Source organism: Stenella coeruleoalba (assembly GCF_951394435.1).
Source record: "Stenella coeruleoalba genome assembly, chromosome: 3".
Lineage (NCBI taxonomy): Eukaryota > Metazoa > Chordata > Mammalia > Artiodactyla > Delphinidae > Stenella > Stenella coeruleoalba.
Window position 1 is genome coordinate 138,608,545 of NC_137148.1, and position 24,800 is coordinate 138,633,344.

The 24,800-nt window shown below is 36.7% G+C and overlaps 1 protein-coding gene across 10 annotated transcripts in view; it reads right to left on the bottom strand.

Moving 5' to 3' along the window:
* LOC307183788 (uncharacterized protein) overlaps window positions 1–24,800 on the bottom strand; it is a 693,054-nt gene that overhangs the window by 269,504 nt on the left and 398,750 nt on the right. The window contains exon 7 of one of the 10 annotated variants that reach the window (XM_079916857.1): window positions 7,140–7,165. The exons of the other annotated variants lie outside the window; for them this stretch is intronic. The gene's annotated coding sequence lies outside the window, so the exon portion shown is untranslated. Of the gene's footprint in view, window positions 1–7,139; window positions 7,166–24,800 lie in introns of those variants that run through there. 10 annotated transcript variants of the gene reach the window in all.

Below are 24,800 nucleotides of genomic sequence, written 5' to 3' on the forward strand. Positions count from 1 at the left end.
CAGCCAAGAGAGCTTTCAAAGTTTGAAGCCAAAACAAGTGTTGCATTGTGGCTTCTTTCTATTGTTGTCCTTCCACATTTATTTTCAGACTGTGGGGACAGACAAATCATGCAGCTTTATAATGAGTCACCCTTTCTAAAAACAGAATTCTATTTGCACAAACAATAGTTATCTGCCCAGCTTGACAGTAAGGCTGAAAACCAGTCTCAAATGAGTGAATAGCTTTTTCTGTTCCTGTAGATCACCTGAAATGACATGAAATCTCACTATGAACTAGTCAGTTAAAATTTATTATTTTGTAAAAGTAGACATATACTCATTGGAAAAAGCATTTACAAGTATTTTAGAAGTACAAGGAAGAAACCAAATTTCATTTGAAATCCTACCTCCAAAATATCATAATCCCAGTTAACATTTGGGTAAACGTATTTCCAGAAAGCTATCTAATGTATATGTTTATGAAACTGACTGTTTTCAGATGCACAATCAAGTTAAGTTGTGCAGGGCTGGAATAAACAGCCTTTGGTTTGAACACTAACTCTGCCACCTACCAGCTGTGTGACCTTGGACAATCATTTAACTTCTTTAACTTTCTCCATTTGTAAAATTATGCCACTATTAAGTTATGCCCCACATAACTTAATACTGTGTCCTTGCACAGTACCAAGGACAGTGCCAGACATATTTAGGTATCTAGGGGAAAAAACACCCCACAATTCTCCCAATGAAATGTATATAGATGGTGATATCTGACACAAGGTTTGACGTACACAACAAATCAGAAAGTGGGATGTGCAGTCCACAGACACCTTACAGTGAGAACTACAAGGCCAATGCCTTCAGCTACTTTGTGATCAGAACCGGTGAGTGCTGAGCCTCAACTGGCTTTTAGACAACTTGGAGGGTTAAGTTTACTGAAATTATCTGAAAAGTGATTCTCTACAAAAATAAACTCTATTGGGACTTCCCTGGTGCCCAGTAGTTAAGACTCCTCGCTCCCAATGCTGGGGGCCTGGGTTCGATCCCTGGTTAGGAAACTAGATTCAGTGTGCCACAACTAAGACCCACTGCAGCCAAATAAATAAACAAATATTTTTAGAAACTGTATTATATGAAGTATTATCATTAATTGAGCAGTGTGAGGCAAGGAATTATGCTGGCTCCTTGACATTCAATACTTTATTGAATCCTTTCAACAGTGGTACAAGGAAGTTACCATTGCCAGCCACATTTTACAGATTAGGACACTTAAACCCAGCAAATTTAGGAATTTGCCCAAGGATTTACACATGATAACAGAGGGCCACGGATATGATCCTAGGTCTGGAGAACTCCAAATCTGAAGTCCTAAATCATTGGTCAGTACAGCTTTGCTAAGCAATGGAATGTCAGCATTTATTGTTTAAAATCCTATGAAAATACGCTTACAAGAGAAGTTACAATTTTAAAAGACAAATTAATATCTTCTTAATAGACAATGAACTTAAGATCTGAAAGGATCCATCGTTTGCTTATTGTCTAATAACATGCACAACAGTGGAATGATAGAACTGGGAATGACCTTCAACTCCTACACTGCTCCAAATAAACTGATTTTTGGAAGGAGCAAGGGAATATTCACAACTCAACAGTTAAGAACTGTTGCCCAGGAAAATAGTGAAAATTATATTGCACACCTAAATTTTATAATATACTCTTTAAAGGTCACATGATTCATGCAAAATATTTTAAATCTGTAGGGCAGATATATAATGCCTATTTTACTTACAGAAGAGGTTAGATCAGAGACTGAATTAGTATTAAAAAAAAATATCTGGACTTAAATGGTTTTACATTCACTGTTCTCTTTATAATATCTTATTTTCTCTCTCCCGGGAAAAATCTTAAAGTACTTTAAAACACTTTCACCTACACTGTCATGTCCTCAAGCAAACAATTTACAACACTTTTTATTTTTATTTATTTATTTTTATTTTTAAACATCTTTATTGGAGTATAATTGCTTTACAATGGCGTGTTAGTTTCCGCTCTATAACAAAGAGAATCAGTTATACATATACATATAACCCCACATTTCCTGTCCCTTGCGTCTCACTCTCACCCTCCCTATCCCACCCCTCTAGGTGGTCACAAAGCACCGACCTCATCTCCCTGTGCTATGTGGCTGCTTCCCACTAGTTATCTATTTTACATTTCGTAGTGTATATAAGTTCATGCCCCTCTCTCATATCGTCCCAGCTTACCCTTCCCCCTCCCCATGTCCTCCCCAAGTCCATTCTCTATGTCTGCTTTATTCCTGTCCTGCCCCTAGGTTCTTCACAACCATATACATATATATATTTTTATATATATATATATATATATAGATAGATAGATAGATAGATAGATATTTAGATTCCATATATATATGTTAGCATACGGTAATTGTTTTTCTCTTTCTGACTTACTTCACTCTGTATGACAGACTCTAGGTCCATCCACCTCACTACAATTAACTCAATTTTGTTTCTTTTTATGGCTGAGTAATATTCCACTGTATATATGTGCCACGTCTTCTTTATCCATTCATCTGTCGATGGACACTTAGGTTGTTTCTGTGTCCTGGCTATTGTAAATAGAGATGCAATGAACATTGTGGTACATGACTCTTTTTGAATTATGGTTTTCTCAGGGTATATGCACAGTAGTGAGATTCCTGGGTCACAGGGTAGTTCTATGTTTAGTTTTTTAAGGAACCTCCATACTGTTCTCCATGGTGGCTGTATCAATTTACATTCCCACCAACAGTGCAAGAGGGTTCCCTTTTCTCCACACCCTCTCCAGCATTTATTGTTTGTAGATTTTTTGATGATGGCCATTCTGACTGGTGTGAGGTGATACCTCACCGTAGGTTTGATTTGCATTTCCCTAACGATTACTGGATGTTGAGCATCCTTTCATATGTTTGTTGGCAATCTGTATATGTTCTTTGGAGAAATGTCTATTTAGGTCTTCTACCCATTTTTGGATTGGGTGGTTTGTTTTTTTGATATTGAGCTGCATGTGCTGTTTGTAAATTTTGGAGATTAATCCTTTGACACTCGCTTCATTTGCAAATATCTTCTCCCATTTTGAGGGCTGTCCTTTGATCTTGTTTATGGTTTCCTTTGCTGTGCAAAAGCTTTTAAGTTTCATTAGGTCCCATTTGTTTATTTTTATTTCCATTTCTTTAGGAGATGGGTCAAAAAGGATCTTGTTGTGATATATGTCATAGAGTGATCTGTCTATGTTTTGCACTAAGAGTTTTGTAGTGTCTGGCCTTACATTTAGGTCTTTAATCCACTCTGAGTTTATTTTTGTGTATGGTGTTAGGGAGTGTTCTAATTTCATTCTTTTACATGTAGCTGTCCAGTTTTCCCAGCATCACTTATTGAAGAGGCTGTCTTTTCTCCATTATATCTTCTTTCCTCCTTTATCAAAAATAAAGTGACCATATGTGTATAGGACTATCTCTGGGCTTTCTATCCTGTTTCATTGATCTATATTTCTGTTTTTGTGCCAGTACTATACTGTCTTGATTACTGTAGATTTGTAGTATAGTCTGCAATCCAGGACTGTGATTCCTCCAGCTCCATTTTTCTTTCTCAAGATTGCTTTGGCTATTCAGGGTCTTTTGTGATTCCATACAAATGGTGCAATTTTTTGTTCTAGTTCTGTGAAAAATGTCATTGGTAGTTTGATAGGGATTGCATTGAACCTGTAGATTGCTTTGGGTAGTACAGTCGTTTTCACAATGTTGATTCTTCCAATCCAAGAACATGGTATATCTCTCCATCTGTTAGTATCATCTTTAATTTCTTTCATCAGTGTCTTACAGTTTTCTGCATATAGGTTTTTTGTCTCCTTAGGTAGGTTTATTCCTAGGTATTTTATTCATTTCGTTGCAGTGGTAAATGGGAGTGTTTCCTTAATTTCTCTTTCAGATTTTCCATCATTAGTGTATAGGAATGCCAGAGATTTCTGTGCATTAATTTTGTATCCTGTTGCTTTACCAAAGTCATTGATTAGCTCTAGTAGTTCTCTGGTAGCATCTTTAGGATTCTCTGCGTATACTATCATATCATCTGCAAACAGTGACAGTTTTACTTCTTCTTCTCCAATTTGGATACCTTTTATTTCTTTTTATTCTCTGATTGCTGTGGCTAAAACTTACAAAATTGTGTTCAATAACAGTGGTAAGAGTGGACAACCATGTCTTGTTCCTGATCTTAGAGGAAATGGTTTCAGTTATTCACCATTCAGAATGACATTGGCTGTGGGTCTGTTATATGTGGCCTTTATTATGTTGACGGTGAGGTGAGCTCATTCTATGCCTACTTTCTGGAGGGTTTTTCTCATAACTGGGTGTTGAATTTTGTCGAAAGCTCTTTCTGCATCTACTGAGATGATCATATGGTTTTTCCTCTTCAATTTGTTAATATGGTTTATCACATTCATTGATTTGCGTATATTGAAGAATCCTTGTATTCCTAGGATAAACCTCACTTGATCATGGTGTATGATTCTTTTAATGTGCTGTTGGATTCTGTTTGCTAGTATTTTGTTGAGGATTTTTACATCTATGTTCATCAGACATACTGGCCTCTAGTTTTCTTTCTTTGTGACATCTTCGTCTGCTTTTGGTATCAGGGTGGTGGTGGCCTCGTAGAATGAGTTTGGGAGTGTTCCTCCCTCTGCTATATTTTGGAAGAGTTTGAGGAGAATAGGTGGTAGCTCTTCTCTAAATGTTTGATAGAATTCACCTGTGAAACCATCTGGTCCTGGGCTTTTGTTTCTTGGAAGATTTTTAATCAGTTACAATTTCAGTGCTTGTGATTGATCTGTTTTTATTTTCTATTTCTCCCTGGTTCAGTGTTGGAAGGTTGTGCATTTCTAAGAATTTGTTCATTTCTCTCAGGTTGTCCATTTTGTTGGCATATAGTTACTTGTAGTAATCTCTCATGATCCTTTGTATTGATGCAGTGCCAGTTATAACTTCTCCTTTTTCATTTCTAATTCTGCTGATTTGAATCTTCTCCCTTTTCTTTTTGATGAGTCTGGCTAATAGTTTATCAATTTTGTTTATCTTCTCAAAGAACTACCTTGTAGTTTTATTGATCTTTGCTATCGTTTCCTTCAATTCTTTTTCATTTATTTATGATCTGAATTTTATGATTTCTTTTCTTCTGCTAACCTTGGGGTTGTTTTGTTCTTTCTCTAATTGCTTTAGGTGCAAGGTTAGGTTGTTTATTCAAGATGTTTCCTGTTTCTTAAGGTAGGATTATATTGCTATAAACTTCCCTCTTAGAACTGATTTTGCTGCATCCCATAGGTTTTGGGTCATCGTGTTTTCATTGTCAATTGTTTCTAGGTATTTTTTGATTTCCTCTTTGATTTCTTTAGTGATCTCTTGGTTATTTTGTAGTGTATTTGTTTAGCCCCCATGTCTTTGAATTTTGTACAGATATTTTCCTGTAATTGATATGCAGTCTCATAGCATTGTGGTTGGAAAAGATACTTGATATGATTTCAATTTTCTTACAATTTACCAAGGAGAGAAAAAGAAAGAAAGAAAAATAAATACAATAAAAACCTAAAGTTATTAAAATAAAACATAAAAAACATTATTAAAATTAAAATTTTTAAGTAATAATAAAAGAAATCAACAAAAGAAAGAAGAGAGCAACCAAACCAAAATACAAATCCACCAATGATAACAAACAAAGAAACAAAAAAAAAACGGACAGACAGAACCCTAGGACAAATTGTAAAAGCAAAGCTATACAGACAACGTCATACAAAGAAGCATACACATACACACTTACAAAAAGAGAAAACGGAAAAAAAAGTATTTATATATTAAAAAAAAGGAAGAGTGCAACCAAATCAATAAGGAAATCTACCAATGATAATAAGCTCTAAATACTAAACTAAGATCAAAATAAAACAGAAACTAATTAGAAGCAGAAGGGAAACCCCAATTCTACAGTTGCTCCCAAAGTCCACCGCCTCAATTTTGGGATGACTCATTGTCTATTCAGGTATTCCAGAGATGCAGGGTACGTCACGTTGACTGTGGAGATTTAACAGGCTGCTCCTGAGGCTGCTGGGAGAGATTTCCCTTTCTCTTCTTTGTTCACACAGCTCCTGGGGTTCAGCTTTGGATTTGGCCCTGCCTCTGCGTGTAGGTTGCCTGAGGGCGTCTGTTCCCCACCCTGGCAGGACAGGGTTAAAGTAGCAGCTGATTAGGGGGGCTCTGGCTCACTCAGGCTGGGGGTGGCTGGGAGGGAGGGGTATGGAATGCAGGGCGAGCCTGTGGTGGCAGAAGCCATCATGACATTGCAACAGCCTGAGGTGCACTGTGTATTCTCCTGGGAAAGTTGTCCCTGGATCACGGGACCCTGGCAGTAGCAGGCTGCACAGGCTCCCGGGAGGAGAGGTGTGGATAGTGACCTGTGCTTGCACACAGGCTTTTTGCTGGCTGCAGCAGCAGCCTTAGCATTTCACGCCCGTCTCCGGTGTCTATGCTGATAGCCGCGGCTCGCACCTGTGTCTGGAGCTCATTTAGGCAGTGCTCTGAATCTCCTCTCCTCGCACACCCCAAAACAATGGTCTCTTGCCTCTTAGGCAGGTCCAGAATTTTTCCCAGACTCCGTCCCGGCTAGTTGTGGCACACTAGCCCTACAGGCTGTGTTCACGCAGCCAACCCCAGTCCTCTCCCTGCGATCCGACCGAAGTCCGAGCCTCAGCTCCCAGCTCCCACCCTTCCCGGCGGGTAAGCAGACAAGTCTCTCAGGCTGGTGAGTGCTGGTCGGCACCCATCCTCTGTGCGGGAATCTCTCCGCTTTGCCCTCTGCACCCCTGTGGCTGCGCTGTCCCCCGTGGCTCCGAAGCTTCCCCCTTGCCCACCGACCATCTCTGCCAGTGAAGGGTCTTCCTAGCGTGTGGAAGCTTTTCCTCCTTCACAGCTCCCTCCCCAAGGTGCATGTCCCATCTCTATTCTTTTGTCTCCGTTCTCTCTTTTTTCTTTTGCCCTACCCAGGTACATGGGGAGTTTCTTGCCTTTTGGGAAGTCTGAGGTCTTCTGCCAGCGTTCAGTAGGTGTTCTGTAGGAGTTGTTCCACGTGTAGACGTATTTCTGATGTATCTGTGGGGAGGAAGGTGATCTCCACATCTTACTCCTCTACCATCTTGAAGGTTTCCGAAGACATTTTAAAAAATATTTTATACACAAGCTAGGGAAAGGTTTTGGTTTCAGACACTACCACATATACCTCAAATAGCTCTGTCTGTGGAGTTACAGGATAAGATTCTAAATGAGATTTATGACAAGGCTTCTCTGGCTTTGGTGGAGGCTTCCTGAATGAAAAACTTTTCCTACTAACTTTGTGAGATCTATACTTGAGGCACTTAGGGACTATTTTTCTGAGAAATCAAAATGACTGCCTTCATCACAGTGAATGCTATTTGACTTTAGAAAGAAATTAATTAACTGCCTCAAAGTACAATCACTATAAATTAATCAAGAGTAGACAGACATTAATTCAGAAGTGGAAAATCCATCAAGAGCAAACCAAGTTAAACACTGTAGAATCATTAATATCCATTTCACAAGACTGAATGCCATTAGCTTTAGTCAGCCAAATGCCGGCCACAATCACTTTCTCTTCCTTCTGCCACTGGTCAATGGAAAAACACAGCTTACCGAGTTTGTTTTCAAACAACTTAATTTGCTTCTCATTAAAGGGCTGTGTGGATGGTTATAATGGATTTGTATTTAAATGAGAAGAGTCTATTAAAATAAAAAATGTTTTTATTAAAACTATTTAACCTTAATATAAATTTCTGTTTTGATGTGAAGAACTTATTTACATTTTTTTCCCCTTAAAACTGTATGGCCAGTTTGATTTACTCAAATATCCAGAGTTGCCTATAACATTCTAGTAGTAAAGTAGTCTATCCAACAGAGCTTTGTGGAATAACCAGAGTGTAGCTAAAAAGAAAATGTGGATAGAATGAAATTTTCTACCATCTTTCAATTCTATGCCATAAGGAAGTCACTGTTCCTCTCTGAGTCTCAGTTCTTTCCTCTGTAAAATCTGGTAACTATATACCACAGCAAGAAGTTGTGAGGTTCAAATGAAATAAGGCACATAAGTGCTTTGTAAACTCTGGAATAATACACTAAGAAAGTTTCTGAGATAGTTTATCATAGATTAGAATCCTGGTTCCTGCAGCATATTAGCTGTGTGGTCTTGGGTAAATTGCATACCTCTCTGGGTTGAAGATATGTAATCTATAAAAAGATAGCAATAATTCCTTGTAAGACTATTGTGTAAAATTAATAAACAAGGAAATATAACATATAGTTGGCACTCAGTAAAAGTTAGTATCATCAATATTATGTTTACTAAATCGTTATGCTTCCCCGAGCCCAACATAATTAGACTCTTAGACAGCAAGGAGATAATAATAATGGAAAGTGTAAAATATAATACAAGAAATCCTGGGCAGAAACCAAGGAAAAGACATGGCAGGGTTGAAAGAGACAAACATTCTCTCCTAACTATGTGATTATTCGCAACTCATAAATTTATATATTTAACAATTTTTGTGGAATATTTACTGTTGGGCAAGCAAAAGAGTGTTATACACAGTTCTTGCTGTTGGGGAACTTAATATCTAGTCGGAGAGATAGATAGATAAAAAATAGATGATAGAAATTTATATTTATATACATGTATATGGATATAAACATTATATATATTATATACATATTTGTAATTTATATATGAATATATGTTTGTATATACACTATATTACATATAATTTAAAAATTAGGCTATAACATGTTATAAGACAGTACATAGTAAAATTGAAACTATGATCATAAGAAGTATTCAAGCACAGGAATGAAGCCTGTTTTTCACTGTACTAAGTGAATTCTTTCACCCACAGTATGTTCTCAAATATATTTACTATGTAAATAAATCTATCAATGCATGTTTCATTCCAAAAACTAGATTCTGAGGACTGGAGATTAGCTTTCTGCCTTTGTCATCCCCTTGTTTTTTCTGCTTACCTGGATTAAAGATAAGGGAGATTTCCCTAAGAAAAGCTGCCAGTAAACTTCGGCAAATTAGATTTCACTCAAGGTTAAAGTCCTTCAACGTTACCACTTTGGTATATTAAATGGCACAAGGGGTTTCATCTCCTGCTACTCTGATACACACGCACAGTCTATGGACAATGTTACAGTGAATTACTTATAACTCCCCAGCATCTCCCTCTGTCATACCACCAGCCCCATGCACAAGCCCCATGCACAATGCTTAAGATGTCCTTGCCTCAGTCACCTAGTGAACCCCTACTCATCCTTCAACATCTCATGTATTTTCTTCCTCCTCTTTGCCGTTTTCTCAGACCTACACTAACAAGATGAATCATCAACTCCTTTGTTCTACTTCAACATCATGAATTACCATATTGCAATCATCTGGTTACCCACCCATCTTCTCCACTGGTCTGCAAGTTTTTAAAAGGCAGAGACTGTTTTTCTCTCATGTTCCAGGGCTGGTAAAGAGTAAGCACTTTACAAATAAATCTGTAGTTGGTTCTTTCAAATAAACTTAAGTCTTAAGTCTGTCACTGAACTACATGAGATTAGAAGGAAAACATGTGTTGAATAATGTAAGTTAATATCACTGAGTATTTATTATACTGCAGGTGTGATACTGTTATTAACCCCATTTCATAAATGAAAAATCCTTAGCTTAGAGAGGTAATGAGATTGACCCAAGGTTATTCTGGCTGCCTGTACGAGACAGAGCTAGGATTCAATCACTGGTCTGCCAACTCTGAACCATTAGGACAAGTGAGAACTGATTTAGGGTGATCTACCCAACTGTTACTCTATCTAGGAACAGGCACCGATGTGATGATTCAGAACTGTGGAAGCTTTGTGTTATGGAGAAGAAAATAAAGGTGGACAGAACCACCACACTGCTGCTCTCAACAACACAGGTGCTTACTTTATTAATGAAACGCACGCGAGTTTGCTCTATTTGGCAAGGTTAAGACAAACTGGTTCATCCTAAGAAATTAAGACTCCATCCTGCTGGTTTCATAGAAAAGGGCTAAAATAGAACTTTCAACTGCTAATACAACCGTATAAGGGGATAATTATTTTTGTTAAATGTCACTAATAACTAATGGGGAAAATTCCAGTTTTGTTAAACATGAGAAAATATGTGACTAATAGCTGAGTGACAAAGGCGCTTCATCGTCACTTATTAACTGATGACTTTTTAAACCAGAGATGCATCTCTTTTATTCTTTATTTTAAAAGGAAACACACTTTTAAAAATAAAAGACTGAGCCCTGTCAAAAAGGACAAAGAAGGAACCCTATAGCCTAGACTAGAGAATTCTTACTCAGTAAACAGAAAAAGAACAGCAGGTGCTCCAGGAGCATTGAAGACATCATTGGAAATTCCCTTGCTTCTTTCTTTGCATCCCCGGGTATTTCCATGTAATAAGAGTGTTATCTCACCCTCAGAAGTTCTGCTTGACAATCGCAGGCATGGCAAGCATAAAGATTACTGATGACTCTGTGAAATTATGTAGCTAAAGGCTTTAGCCTGTGGCTGCTGAACAACTTTGAAAGCCGTATCTGTTTGTCTATGCTGGAATCAAGTCTCCTCTTTTGGAATAACAACATTGCAGAGGTAGCCAGTGACAAGATCAGCAACTGCCAAGGAATTAAATGTCCACAATACCTACTCAGATGCATGAATGCTCATATGCATGTGCATACTCTCATACACATGCACACACACACAAATTTGCTTGTTCTAGAATTCCTATTCGGCATACTATCATTGAATAGTATTAGTTGAACTGATTTTTTGAGAATGGTCTTTCTTTCTTGTTATTGAAAAGACTGGCTAGATGCTCACTGGTCCCATTTTGTCTCATGGAAACAGAGAAAGACCACATTTCCCAGCCTCTTTTGTTCTTAGGTTATATGGCTGGTTCAGGCCAAGAGAACATGGAAAGAAGTGATAATGTGCTGCTTCCAGGTCTAGGAGCAGAAGGTCTCATCCAATTCCTCTCCCACCGCCACCAAATCCCCACACCCCCCTGCCCTGTCAACCTGGTGGATGACATGAGGCTGACCCTGGGCCTCAACATGATGGAGACATAACACGTAAGCAGCTTGGGTTCTAGCATCACCACTTGGAAGACAGCCCCCTGGCCTGCCTCAGATTTCAATGTAAGAAATAAGCTCCCTGATAAGCCACTAAGCCTTCAGAATTTACAACTCCACCACTGACTGCCTACTCTGACTAACAGAAAATTTGGCACGAGATGTAGTGTTGCTTTCAGAAAAGCCTGAATTAAATAGCATTTGCTTATCAGTTGGTCAGCAGTCGTTTAAAAGAATCAATATCAGAAGTTGCAAATATGTCCATCAATGGTATTCACAGTCAAAGCTTTGGTAAAAGTGTTGCCACAGATCAACACTTCTTTGCCCCACAGAGCAGTTCTAAACAAAGAGAACTGAGACTAGAATGCAAATATTTGGTGTTAGTTTTTATTGTGCCCATTTGGGAAGATATTGCAGGAATGAAGAAAACTCCCAGGAAAGAATGGGTCAGTTTTCAAACAGAGATGAAAGTGAATGAGGAGTACAGGAACAGAGAGTTTCTCAGACTACAAATGTAAGGAATGCGATTAAAAGACTGAGGGGTTTCAGTGACTCGGAGAACACATCAAATTAGGGACTGTGTCTTCCCATTCAATTTGAGAAAGAGGAGAGGCATGGGAGTGAGAAAGCACAGAAATAAACTGGATATGAGAATTGTGTCTAGGAAAGATCTCTGGGTATAGTTTCTTTACATGAAGCTTAGTAGATTTAAATATATCGGAAAGCTACTGTCTAGTTGAGGGAACTCTATTGCCAGATAAACTATATACCTGAAGCTTAAAAAGCCGTTGAGTATTTGAAACTTAAGCAGGCTTTGTTATCTGTCCTTCAGTATCTAATCTTCTAGAGCAGGAGTTAGGCTATTCAAATTTCCATGGACCAATGACTGCTTTATTCTTCTCATTCTTCCAGTTTTTGAATGGAAAGATTTATTGTCATTATCCTCACCCAGTTTCACCATTTTATATTGAAATATATGACGTGGAGGGCAGATCAGTTTCATTTTTATTTATCTTTATTTCATAGGTTACCAGTCCCTAGGCCACTAACTAAACCCAGACCTTATGAAGAGGACTGAGCAGCATGGTTCAGGGCCTGGGTAGAATTTGGAGCTGTCATCATTGTGAAGGGGTAACTATTTACATATATGGAAGGAAGGGATTTGGTTTGGATAGGATTTAGAAGGATGTACAGGGGACTATGATAGAGACTGGCTAGACACTCACCGTATCATTTCTTCTTCTTGGACACAAGGAAGTCTATTTCCCAGCCTTCCTTGCAGTTGAGGCCACATGACTAATTTCTGGCAAATGGACTATGGGCATAAATGATTCATAATATTCCAGACATGGTCATAACACATACTAACTGATCCTCCAGGTTATCTCTAAGTCACACTTACATTTCATGTCTATTACTGCTGGCCGGATAAAGCCAGGGTGAACTACGGCCACAGGATGCAAATAGCTTGGGTTTCTGAATTACTATTTGGGAGAGAAAACACTTGACCTGTATCAGACTGATCTTAGCAATGAAGACACTTCTGTTGTATTATACCCCTAAGGTTTTTGCAGTTTGTTACTGCAGCATGGCTTAAGCCCAGCCAACTTGTAAATTTTCATTATGTGAAAAAAACCCCACAACATTGTTAATCACCTATACTCCAATATAAAATAAAAAGTTAAAAAAAAATACTTAGTCATGATACATTATTCCATCATTATCTCACTGGATTCAATTTCTTAATATTCTGTTTGTTAAATCAATTAGTAAAATTTTGACAGTTGTTTCACACAGCGTCTGATTGGGAGATGGAAATAATTTTTTTTTTTTTTTTTTTTTTGTGGTACGCGGGCCTCTCACTTTTGTGGCCTCTCCCGTTGCAGAGCACAGGCTCCGGACGCGCAGGCTCAGCAGCCATGGCTCACGGGCCTAGCCGCTATGCGGCATGTGGGATCTTCCTGGACCGGGGCACAAACCCGTGTCCCCTGCATCGGCAACCAGACTCTCAACCACTGTGCCACCAGGGAAGCCCCAGAAATAATTTTAATTGACCACTACGTTGGTCTGGCCACTGTGCTAGATAGACACTTTAAAATCCTTTTGAGTTTCATTACTTCTACTTTAAAGATGAGAAACCTGAAGTACAGAGAAGCTATAGGACTTATTACTTGAGTAGACAATTCGATTTTACACCCAATCTCCTTTCTTAAAACTTTAGACTTCCTTTAGGGTTATGTCCAGTTGTCTGAGTAGGGCTTTACATGTAGACCTAAACCTAGGCTCATCCCCATGTCTATCAGAACTGATTCAAGGGTGTGATTAGGATGTAAGCCAGTCTGATCACAATGAATTTTTAATTTTAGAAATTTTTATTGCGATTGGGACAAGTAAGATACTCTTCATTCTGAATCTTAACTAGGGATGGGTCATTTCTTGAACCTGCTGAAAACTATCTTTCAAATCCATAGGGAGAGTGCATTTACATATGAAGAGAGGCAGAATGAGAGATTGAACAGGTACTTATGACATCATATGAACTTTTATATCTTTGGGGGCATAAAAGAAAATATAACTATATACCCAAATACTCTTTTCTGAGTATTGAGTAAATACTCAAATACTTCCACTTTTTAAGAACATGATGTTGGTTTACTCTTACTTTCAATGTCATGCATCCTAAAATTTATCTGATCCCAGCTAGCTGAACCAAGTATCAAACTCCAGAGCACTGTTTTTTTTCTCATTTCCTGATGTTGTCTTACCTTTCACTTGATAAAATATGGTTTTATTTAAATGAAGCTATTTGTTTACATACAGAAATTTATAGAGCAACAAATATATATTGGGTATTATGCTAGGAAGGAAACATAAAATAAGCAGAACCAAGAGTTTACAGTCTTGGTGAGATATAAATAATAGCCATGAAGCTTTGAGAGAACTGCAGAAAGCAAAGATAACCAAGTGCTAAAGTATGAATCTCTTACTGATCAAACTCAGAGAACATTAAAAACCTCAGGATTAACTGGCTCAAAAGACTTTTCACTGCAACATTTTATGACTTCTGCTCAGTTTATTTTCCTCCCATAAAAATTTCAAAATTCCCTTCTTGTTCTCTCCTACTTTAATCACATGCTGTCATTGTTACCTCCCATTCCTATGACAAGAGAAGAAAGTAAAGTATAAATGTCCTATATATACACTACCAAATGTAAAATAGATAGCTAGTGGGAAGCAGCCACATAGCACAGGGAGATCATCTCGGTGCTTTGTGACCACCTAGAGGGGTGGGATAGGGAGGGTGGGAGGGTGATGCAAGAGGGAGGGGATATGGGGATATATGTGTATGTATAGCTGATTCACTTTGTTACGGAGCAGAAACTAACACACCATTGTAAAGCAATTATACTCTAATAAAGATGTTTTAAAAAAAGCATAAATGTCATAGAAAACTTGATTACATGAGGAAGTATGATGTGATGGTGAATGCTTAATAACCAGCTCTCTCATCTGTAGCACATGTCTATTTCCATGGCATAAACACTACCACCATGCATGATTTCAGTCTATCAACACGACATCACTAAATTCAGAGTTGGAGGGAAAAAATGCAAACTATAGGGTCTCAAGAGCCACTAGAAGCCAGCTTCAGCATACTATTGGATATAGTGGTAAACTTTTCCAAATTGTTTTAAAGTTATAACTGTATTAACTCATTTTTTTAACTCACTAAACATTGTTTTAAAGTCTTGTATCTGTGTATGCATATGTGTGCCTATGGGGGTATGTATAAATTTAGATAAACATAAAAATGAAGGGAAAATACAAATCAAAATATTATTACTGGTTATTGCTAAATGTGAGTTTATGGATATTTGTATTTTTTCTTAGGTTTTAACTTCTGTTTTACAAATATTCTGCTTTCATTCTATATTATTTTAAAAAATATGTTTCTCTAAAAAAGAGAAGTAGCTTTACTCGCCCAGATTTTGTATTTCCCTGTTGAAAACGTTCATCTGAGAAAAAATCCTCATACAAAGATGACAAAATTGTTTATGATACATGACATTGAGCATGTTGCCTGACCATTTAAAACTAATACATTTTTAAAACAATAAAAATGCACAAGACATTTAAAATAGTAACTCATATATAGTCTACCTGGATTTAGGCTAAATATGAAGATTTTTTTCATGTAGGTGAAAGCAACATCTTACTGAGTTTGAGTCACGTAATTCCAGAAAAGCTATTTGCAAATGAATGATGTGATCCACATAAAATTTTTGCTGCCATAGAATCGGAAGGCTCTAAAGAAAGACTCACAGCATAGGTTTATAAAGTTTCACAAAACTATCTCAACCACAGCACCACTGTCTTATCATCATAGTACTCAGATTCAAGGAAATTAATAGCTTGGTGGCACTTACATTTTAAAAAGACTCTCGTGTTAGGCTAGTAATGAGATAAAACAAATAGGTTCCTAATTGATCTTAACTAATATAATGTTATATATGAAATTGTGCTTGTAAAGTAAATACGATGTTGCTTTTCATATATTTGCTTAGGATATTTCCTTCAGAATAGGTTTCCAGTGAAATCCTTAAGCTGGTAGCAAGGGCGTACAGGTAGATCATCCTATTCAGTGGATATTAACAGGAAAACAAAATGCCAAAAATGAAAACTAAACCACAGGGAAAAAAAGACATTAGACAATCTTTCCAAATTAAAACATGGAAAGATAATAAGGAGTGAAATGTACTCCTTATGGCAACTTCATATCAAAGAATGAATTGCTTCAGTTCTAAAGATGAATTTTAAGGTTGAATTAATAGCTGGCCTCATTACTTGTGACTGGCAGCTCAAACTTGGGGTAAATTTCTGAGAGGCATGATTTCTACCTGACATTTGAGATGCTCAGTGATAAATGCCTATTGAGGACCAATATGAAATATTAGACTTCTAAACAATAGAGACTTCTGACAAGGCAGTCATGAAATTCTATGTAACATCAATCCTCTGATACTTATTTCATAATACCTTGTCCAGTGATTTTTGACTCAATTTCAAGTACTTTGTATTCCTTCAAAATTAGTCTCAAAAAGTAGGACAGATGCTTTATTTCATATTTAAAGAGTGTACGTACAGAGTGGGAGAGATATTTATAATTGTATTCAAAATATATTAAATATTTTTCCTAAATATCAATAAGAAAAAGACAGCCCAATGGGTATATAAGTCAAAGACAAATAGTTCACAGAAAGCACATTCAGAGGGGTAACAAACAGATGGGAAAAGATTTATCTTCATTATTTATGAGGAAAATTCCAATTAAATAAAATTAAATGAGAAAATCACAATGAGTATGTGCACACTAAAATAACTAAGAGGAAAAAAATATTAAGGAAAATGCCAAGTATCAGTGGAGATGTGGAACAAGAAGAGTTCTTAAACACTTTGGATGGGAGTGCACATTGGTAAAAACATACTTACCAAAGCAAATACATGGAATCCTATGACCTAACAATTTCACTCTTTTAATATATAACAGCAGAAATATTTTCCAAAAGACATACGTGAGATGGCTCAAAGAGCACTCTTCATAATTTACCCAAACTAGAAATTACCCCCAAAACCCATTAATATCAGGATGGATAAATAAATTACAGCATCTTTACAACAGTGAGAATGAATCTCATCACATACAAAATTATGGACGTATCTCCCAAGCATAAGGTTGAGTGAAATATGCCAAACACTAAAGAATGCATATTGTATGCTTTCACTTACACAGACATCTAATTTCTGCTGCTATAAGTTAGGAGAGTAATTATCCTTGGCATGAGCAGTAATCAGAGGGGAGTACAAGACTGGGTGGGAGGAGCTTCTAAGGGGCTTGTAATGATCTGCGTGTTGTTTATACAGATGTGTTCATGTTCTAAAAGGGCATCAAGTTGTAACACATATGATTTGTGCCTTTTTTCATATTTATATAATGTTTTTTAAGTGGGACAAAAATTTAAAGAAATAAAAGAAATCTGCCTTGGGTCACAGAGCAAGGTAGGAATAGAGTCAAAACACAGCCAAATTCTGACTTTATAGGTCCTAGAGCTCTATCTTAGATACCTGAACAGATAACACAGAATTTCTATTTTTTTCCTTCAGAAATAGCTATTCTTTTCTAAGTAAAAACTTACACAGTGTTTGGCAATACGAGCAGTATAATTTAGTGGAGAAAACTACAAACTGGAACAACCTGGATTCAAAATCTGTTTCTACTCTGATTATTTATATCTTAAATTCTCATAGCTTTTATTTCCATAGCTATAAGTAGAATAGGATTATATATCTCACAAGATTGTTTATGGAATTAAACTAGTTCTGACATAAAAGTACATGATCAATAAATACAGTTATACTTCCTTATGTTCTTAATATTAGATTAAATAAAGGAAATTCTGAGCTAGTCAACCCTAAGAAAGATAGCTTAATTAAGTAAGAGCTCTACCATAAGCCCCATGAGAGCAAGAACCACTGTAAACCCAGGGGCCAGTACAGTTGCTGGAACATAGTAGATAATAAATGTTTGCTAAATTATCAGTGTCCTTTGCCATGCTTCCCAGTTTGTAAGTGTTACACTATAAATATAATGGCTCAAAAATTATTGAAATATAGTATGGTCTCACAGCAAGATAATCTCTCATGTATGTTTCTGCTGTTTAGACCAAGGCACAATCCTACCTTTTATATACAAGAGCACACTAACATAGTGTGCTGTATATGGCAAACAGAAATTTATACAGGAATGGGAACAGTTGTTCTTTGGTGTGGACAGTATATTTTATATCAAAATATTTTAAAGGAATTTTATGGAGAAGAAAAGTAAAATATTTATTCTACTTGATAACCTCATCTAATTAGTCTTTAGACCTGAATTTGAAAATGACTTTTCTATTAATAATGATAAAAAATAATCACCACCGGTCCCTCCCATCAAGCCTCTTAGATAGCCTCATCCACCAGAGGGCAGACAGCAGAAGCAAGAAGAACTACAATCCTGCAGTCTGTGGAACAAAAACCACATTCACAGAAAGATAGACAAGATGAAAAGGCCGAGGGCTATATACCAGATGAAGGAACAACATAAATCCCCAGAAAAACAACTAAATGAAGTAGAGATAGGCAATCTTCCAGAAAAAGAATTCAGACTAATGATAGTGAAGATGATCCAGGACCCTGGAAAAAGAATGGAGGCAAAGATCAAGAAGATGCAAGAAATGTTTAACAAAGACCTAGAAGAATTAAAGAACAAACAAATAGAGATGAACAATACAATAACTGAAATGAAAACTACACTAGAAGGAATCAATAGCAAAATAACTGAGGCAGAAGAACGGATAAGTGACCTGGAACACAGAATGCTGGAAATCACTGCTGTGGACCAGACTAAAGAAAAAAGCATGAAAAGAAATGAAGACAGCCTAAGAGACCTCGGAACAACAAGAAACGCAGTAACATTCACATTATAGGGGTCCCAGAAGGAGAAGAGAGAGAGAAAGGACCCGAGAATATATTTGAAGAGATTATAGTCGAAAACTTCCCTAACATGGGAAAGAAAATAGCCACCCAAGTCCAGGAAGGGGAGTGAGTCTAATACAGGATAAACCCAAGGAGAAACAAGCCAAGACACACAGTAATCAAATTGGCAAAAATTAAAGACAAAGAAAAATGATTGAAAGCAGCAAGGGAAAAATAACAAATAATATACAAGGGAACTCCCATAGGGTTAACAGCTGATTTCACAGGAGAAACTCTACAAGCCAGAAGGGAGTGGCGTGATACACTTAAAGTGATGAAAGGGAAGAACCTAAAACCAACATTACTCTACCCAGCAAGGATCTCATTCAGATTCGATGGAGAAATCACAAGCTTTACAGACAAGCAAAAGCTAAGAGAATTCAGCACCACCAAACCAGCTCTACAACAAATGCTACGGGAACTTCTCTAAGAGGGAAACACAAGAGAAGAACAGGACCTACCAAAAAACCCAAAACAATTAAGAAAATGGTCATAGGAACATACATATCGATAATTACCTTAAAAGTGAATGGATTACATGCTCCAACCCAAAGGCACAGGCTTGCTGAATGGATACAAAAACAAGACCCATCTATATGCTGTCTACAAGAGACCCACTTCAGACCTATGGACACATACAGACTGAAAGTGAGGGGATGGAAAAAGATATTTCATGCAAATGGAAATCAAAAGAAAGCTGGAGTAGCAATACTCATATCAGATAAAATAGACTTTAAAATAAAGAATGTTACAAGAGACAAGGAAGGACACTACATAATGATCAAGGGATTGATCCAAGAAGAAGATATAACAATTATAAATATATATGCACCCAACATAGGAGCACCTCAATACATATGGCAACTGCTAACAGCTATAAAAGAGGAAATTGACAGTAACACAATAACAGTGGGGGACTTTAACACCTCACTTACACCAATGGACAGATCATCCAAAATGAAAATAAATAATGGAAGCTTTAAATGACACAAAAGACCAGATAGATTTAATTCATATTTAAAGGACATTCCATCCAAAAACAGCAGATTGCACTTTCTTCTCAAGTGCCCACGAAACATTCTCCAGGATAGATCATATCTTGGGTCACAAATCAAGCCTCAGCAAATTTAAGAAAACTGATATCATATCAAGCATCTTTTCTGACCACAACGCTATGAGATTAGAAATCAATTACAGGGAAAAAGACGTAAAACACACAAACACATGGAGGCTAAACAATACGTTACTAAATAACCTAGAGATCACTGAAGAAATCAAAGAGGAAATCAAAAAAAAACTAGAGACAAAGGACAATGAAAACACAATGATCCAAAATCTATGGGATGCAGCAAAAGCAGTTCTAAGAGGGATGTTTATAGCTATACAAGCCTACCTCAAGAAATAAGAAAAATCTCAAGCAAACAATCTAACCTTACACCTAAAGGAACTAGAGAAAGAAGAACAAACAAAACCCAAAGTTAGCAGAAGGAAAGATCATAAAGATTAGAGCAGAAATAAATGAAATAGAAACAAAGAAAACAATAGCAAAGATCAATAAAACTAAAAGCTGGTTCGTTGAGAAGACAAAGAAAATTGATAAACCATTAGCCAGGCCCATAAAGAGGGAGAGGACTCAAATCAATAAAATTAGAAATGAAAAAGGAGAAGTTACAACAGACACCGCAGAAATACAAAGCATCCTAAGAGACTACTACAAGCAACTCTACGCTAATGAAATGGACAAACTGGAAGAAATGGACAAATTCTTGGAAAGGTATAACCTTCCAAGACTGAACCAGGAAGAAACAGAAAATACGAACAGACCAATCACAAGTAATGAAATTGAAACTGTGATTAAAAATCTTCCAACAAACAAAAGTCCAGGACCAGATGGCTTCACAGGGGAATTCTATCCAACATTTAGAGAAGAGCTAACACCCATCCTTCTCAAACTCTTCCAAAAAATTGCACAGGAAGGAACACTCTCAAACTCATTCTGAGGCCACCATCACCCTGATACCAAAACCAGACAAAGATACTACAAAAAAAGAAAACTATAGGCCAATATCACTGATGAATATAGATGCAAAAATCCTCAACAAAATACTAGCAAACAGAATCCAACAACACATTAAAAGCATCATACACCATGATCAAGTGAGATTTAACCCAGGGATGCAAGGATTCTTCAATATACGCAAATCAATCAATGTGATACACCATATTAACAAACTGAAGAATAAAAACCATATGTTCATCTCAATAGATGAAGAAAAACCTTTTGACAAAATTCAGCACCCATTTATGATAAAAACTCTCCAGAAAGTGGGCACAGAGGGAACCTACCTCAACATAATAAAGGCCATATACGACAAACCCACAGCAAACATCATTCTCAATGGTGAAAAACTGAAAGCATTTCTTCTAAGATCAGAAACGAGACAAGGATGTCCATTCTCACCACTATAATTCAACATAGTTTTGGAAGTCCTAGCCACGGCAATCAGAAGAAAAAGAAATAAAAGGAATACAAATTGGAAAGAAGTAAAACTGTCACTGTTTGCAGATGACATGATACTATACATAGAGAATCCTAAAAATGCCACCAGAAAACTACTAGAGCTAGTCAATGAATTTGGTAAATTTGCAGGACACAAAATTAATGCACAGAAATCTCTTGCATTCCTATACACTAATGATGATAAATCTGAAAGAGAAATTATGGAAACACTCCCATTTATCATTGCAAGAAAAAGAATAAAATACTTAGGAATAAACCTACCTAGGTAGACAAAAGACCTGTATGCAGAAAACTATAAGACTCTGATGAAAGAAAATAAAGAGGATACCAACAGATGGAGAGATATATCATGTTCTTGGATTGGAAGAATACTGTGAAAATGACTATACTATCCAAAGCAATCTACAGATTCAATGCAATCCCTATCAAATTACCAATGGCATTTTTTAGGGAACTAGAATAAATCATCTTAAAATTTGTATGGAGACACAAAAGACCCCGAAGAGCCAAAGCAGTCTTGAGGGAAAAAAATAGAGCTGGAAGAATCAGACTCCTTGACTTCAGACTATACTACAAAGCTACAGTAATCAAGACAATATGGTACTGGCACAAAAACAGAAACATGGATCACTGGATCAGGATAGAAATCCCAGAGATAAACCCATGCACCTATGGTCAACTAATCTATGACATAGAGGCAAAGATATACAATGGAGAAAAGACAGCCTCTTCAATAAGTGGTGCTGGGAAAACTGGACAGCTACATGTAAAAGAATGAAGTTAGAACACTCCCTAACACCATACACAAAAATAAACTCAAAATGGATTTGAGACCTAAATGTATGACCAGACACTATAAAACTCTTAGAGGAAAACATAGGAAGAACACTATTTGACATAAATCACAGCAAGATCTTTTTTGATCCACCTCCTAGAGTAATGGAAATAAAAACAAAAATAAACAAATGGGACCTAATGAAACTTCAGAGCTTTTGTACAGCAAAGGAAACAAGACGAAAAGACAACCCTGAAAATGGGAGAAAATATCTGCAAACAAATCAAAGGACAAAGGATTAATCTCCAAAATATAAAAACAGCTCATGCAGCTCAATATTAAAGAAACAAACAGCCCAATCCAAAAATGGGAAGAAGACCTAAATAGACATTTCTCCAAAGAAGACATACAGATGGCCAAGAAGCACATGAAAAGCTGCTCAACATCCCTAATTATTAGAGAAATGCAAATCAAAACTACAATGAGGTATCACCTCACACCAGTTAGAATGGGCATCATCAGAAAATCTACAAACAACAAATGCTGGAGAGGGTGTGGAGAAAAGGGAACCCTCTTGCACTGTTGGTGGGAATGTAAATTGATACAGCCATATGGAGAACAGTATGGAGGTTCCTTAAAAAACTAAAAATAGAATTACCATATGATATAGCAATCCCACTACTGGGCATATACACAGAGAAAACCATAATTTACAAAGACACATGCACCCCAATGTTCATTGCAGCACTATTTACAATAGCCAGATCATGGAAGCAACCTAAATGCCCATCAACAGACGAATGGATAAAGAAGATGTTGTACATATATACAATGAAATAATACTCAGCCATAAAAAGGAACGAAATTGAGTCATTTGTTGAGACGTGGATAGATGTAGAGACTGTCATACAGAGTGAAGTAAGTCAGAAAGAGAAAAACAAATATCGTATATTAACATATGTATGTGGAACTTAGAAAAATGGTACTGATGAACCGGTTTGCAGGGCAGAAGTTGAGACACAGATATAGAGAACTAATGTATGGATATCAAAAGGGGAAAACCGTGGTGGGGTGTGGATGGTGGTGTGCTGAATTGGGCGATTGGGATTGACATGTATACACTGATGTGTATAAAATTGATGACTAATAAAAACCTGCAGTATAAAACAAACAAACAAACAAAATGATAAAAAAAAAACCCATCAACTTTAATGGAAAACTTTTTAGAAGGACATTTTAAAAGATGTGCTTATAGCAGTTACTTTTAGAGTTAAAGGACTCATATTCAAAAAAGTGTTAGATGCTTCTATTAAACAAATTTCAGAACGTATGAAAGTCTTCAAAATGTTATTATTTCTTATGTATCTCCAACAGGGATCTATTGTATGGTGCATTAACCAAACGTATTCTATCTCAAAACTATCCCCATACCTCTGCACCCCTATCCACAACACACACACACACACACACACACACACACGGAGAACTACTGTTCTGAAGAATGTACTTTGAAAAGAAATGATTTAGAAATATTGCAAATCCATACCATTTTAATGAATATTGGACAATATTCTAATGGGATGGTACCAGTCTAGTCTTAATAAGAATTAGGTGATTAAAATAGTCAAACTTGACATTCTTTCCCACTTAGTGTGAAATAGGAAGCACTAGAGAATTTCATTTAACTGCAATGCTTGAAAAATGTAGTGTATGTTCAACAGAACTTTCTGGTTAATTTGTTTATTCAGTGAAACTTTTCCATGGCATGGCGATTCCTGCTGGGATAAAGGGAATTTTCTCTGAAACTCTGTTTCAGTGTGCACAGTTGTGCTAGCAGAGTTCCCAATATAGTTTTAGAAATCCAGAACTTCACCTACCACAAATCTTCAAAGTCACTACCTATACCAGTGGCAGTGATGTCAACAGTCTGTAGGAAGCTTTATAAAAAGGAAAGTTGCCTCTGATTAATTCTTCTAAGCAGAATAAAAGTCGAAGAAAAATATATATTTTATTTCATTCTTCAGACGTTTGAAGACACTGACAGGTGTTTCCAAACTAATCTTTAATTAGTAATGTAAGAACCAATGGTGGTTCTGAATAACAACTGGGTAATTAAAGTACTTATCAACTAACTGATAATTAAAATGTAAAATTCAAGTAGTTTCTATTTGCAAGCAAAATAAATCTCCAATGCATCTAGGCTAGCTCAAAATTGTTTTCTCCTTTCTTATAAAAACTGCAGAGTCACAATGGAGAAGATTTCACAAATTCTAAGAAAATATTACACTACTGTCTTAATTTGAACTCTCTAACATTGGAATAGAGCAATTCCTATCCCCAGAACATTATGAGACTTTCACTTTCCATCATTCTAGAACATAGGTGATTAAAAGGATATGAGGAGAAAGTCCTGGATTCTCTAAAGAATACAGGAAAACAAATACAAAAAGTCCTCACATTAAAGATACCAATGTCTAAAATCCAAAGAGGATTCACCAAGACAGAGCCTTTTCATAACACTGTACCTACCACCTCCATCACCACCACTAACAGCATTAATAACAACAAATTAGCAAAATTTCCTACAAAGCTGCTCTAGCGTTCATTTAATACAGTGGTTGTCAAAGTTGAGCATGTACAAAAATCACCTGGAGAACATATTATAACACAAGTTTTTCAGCCCTACCCTTAAACTCTCTGATT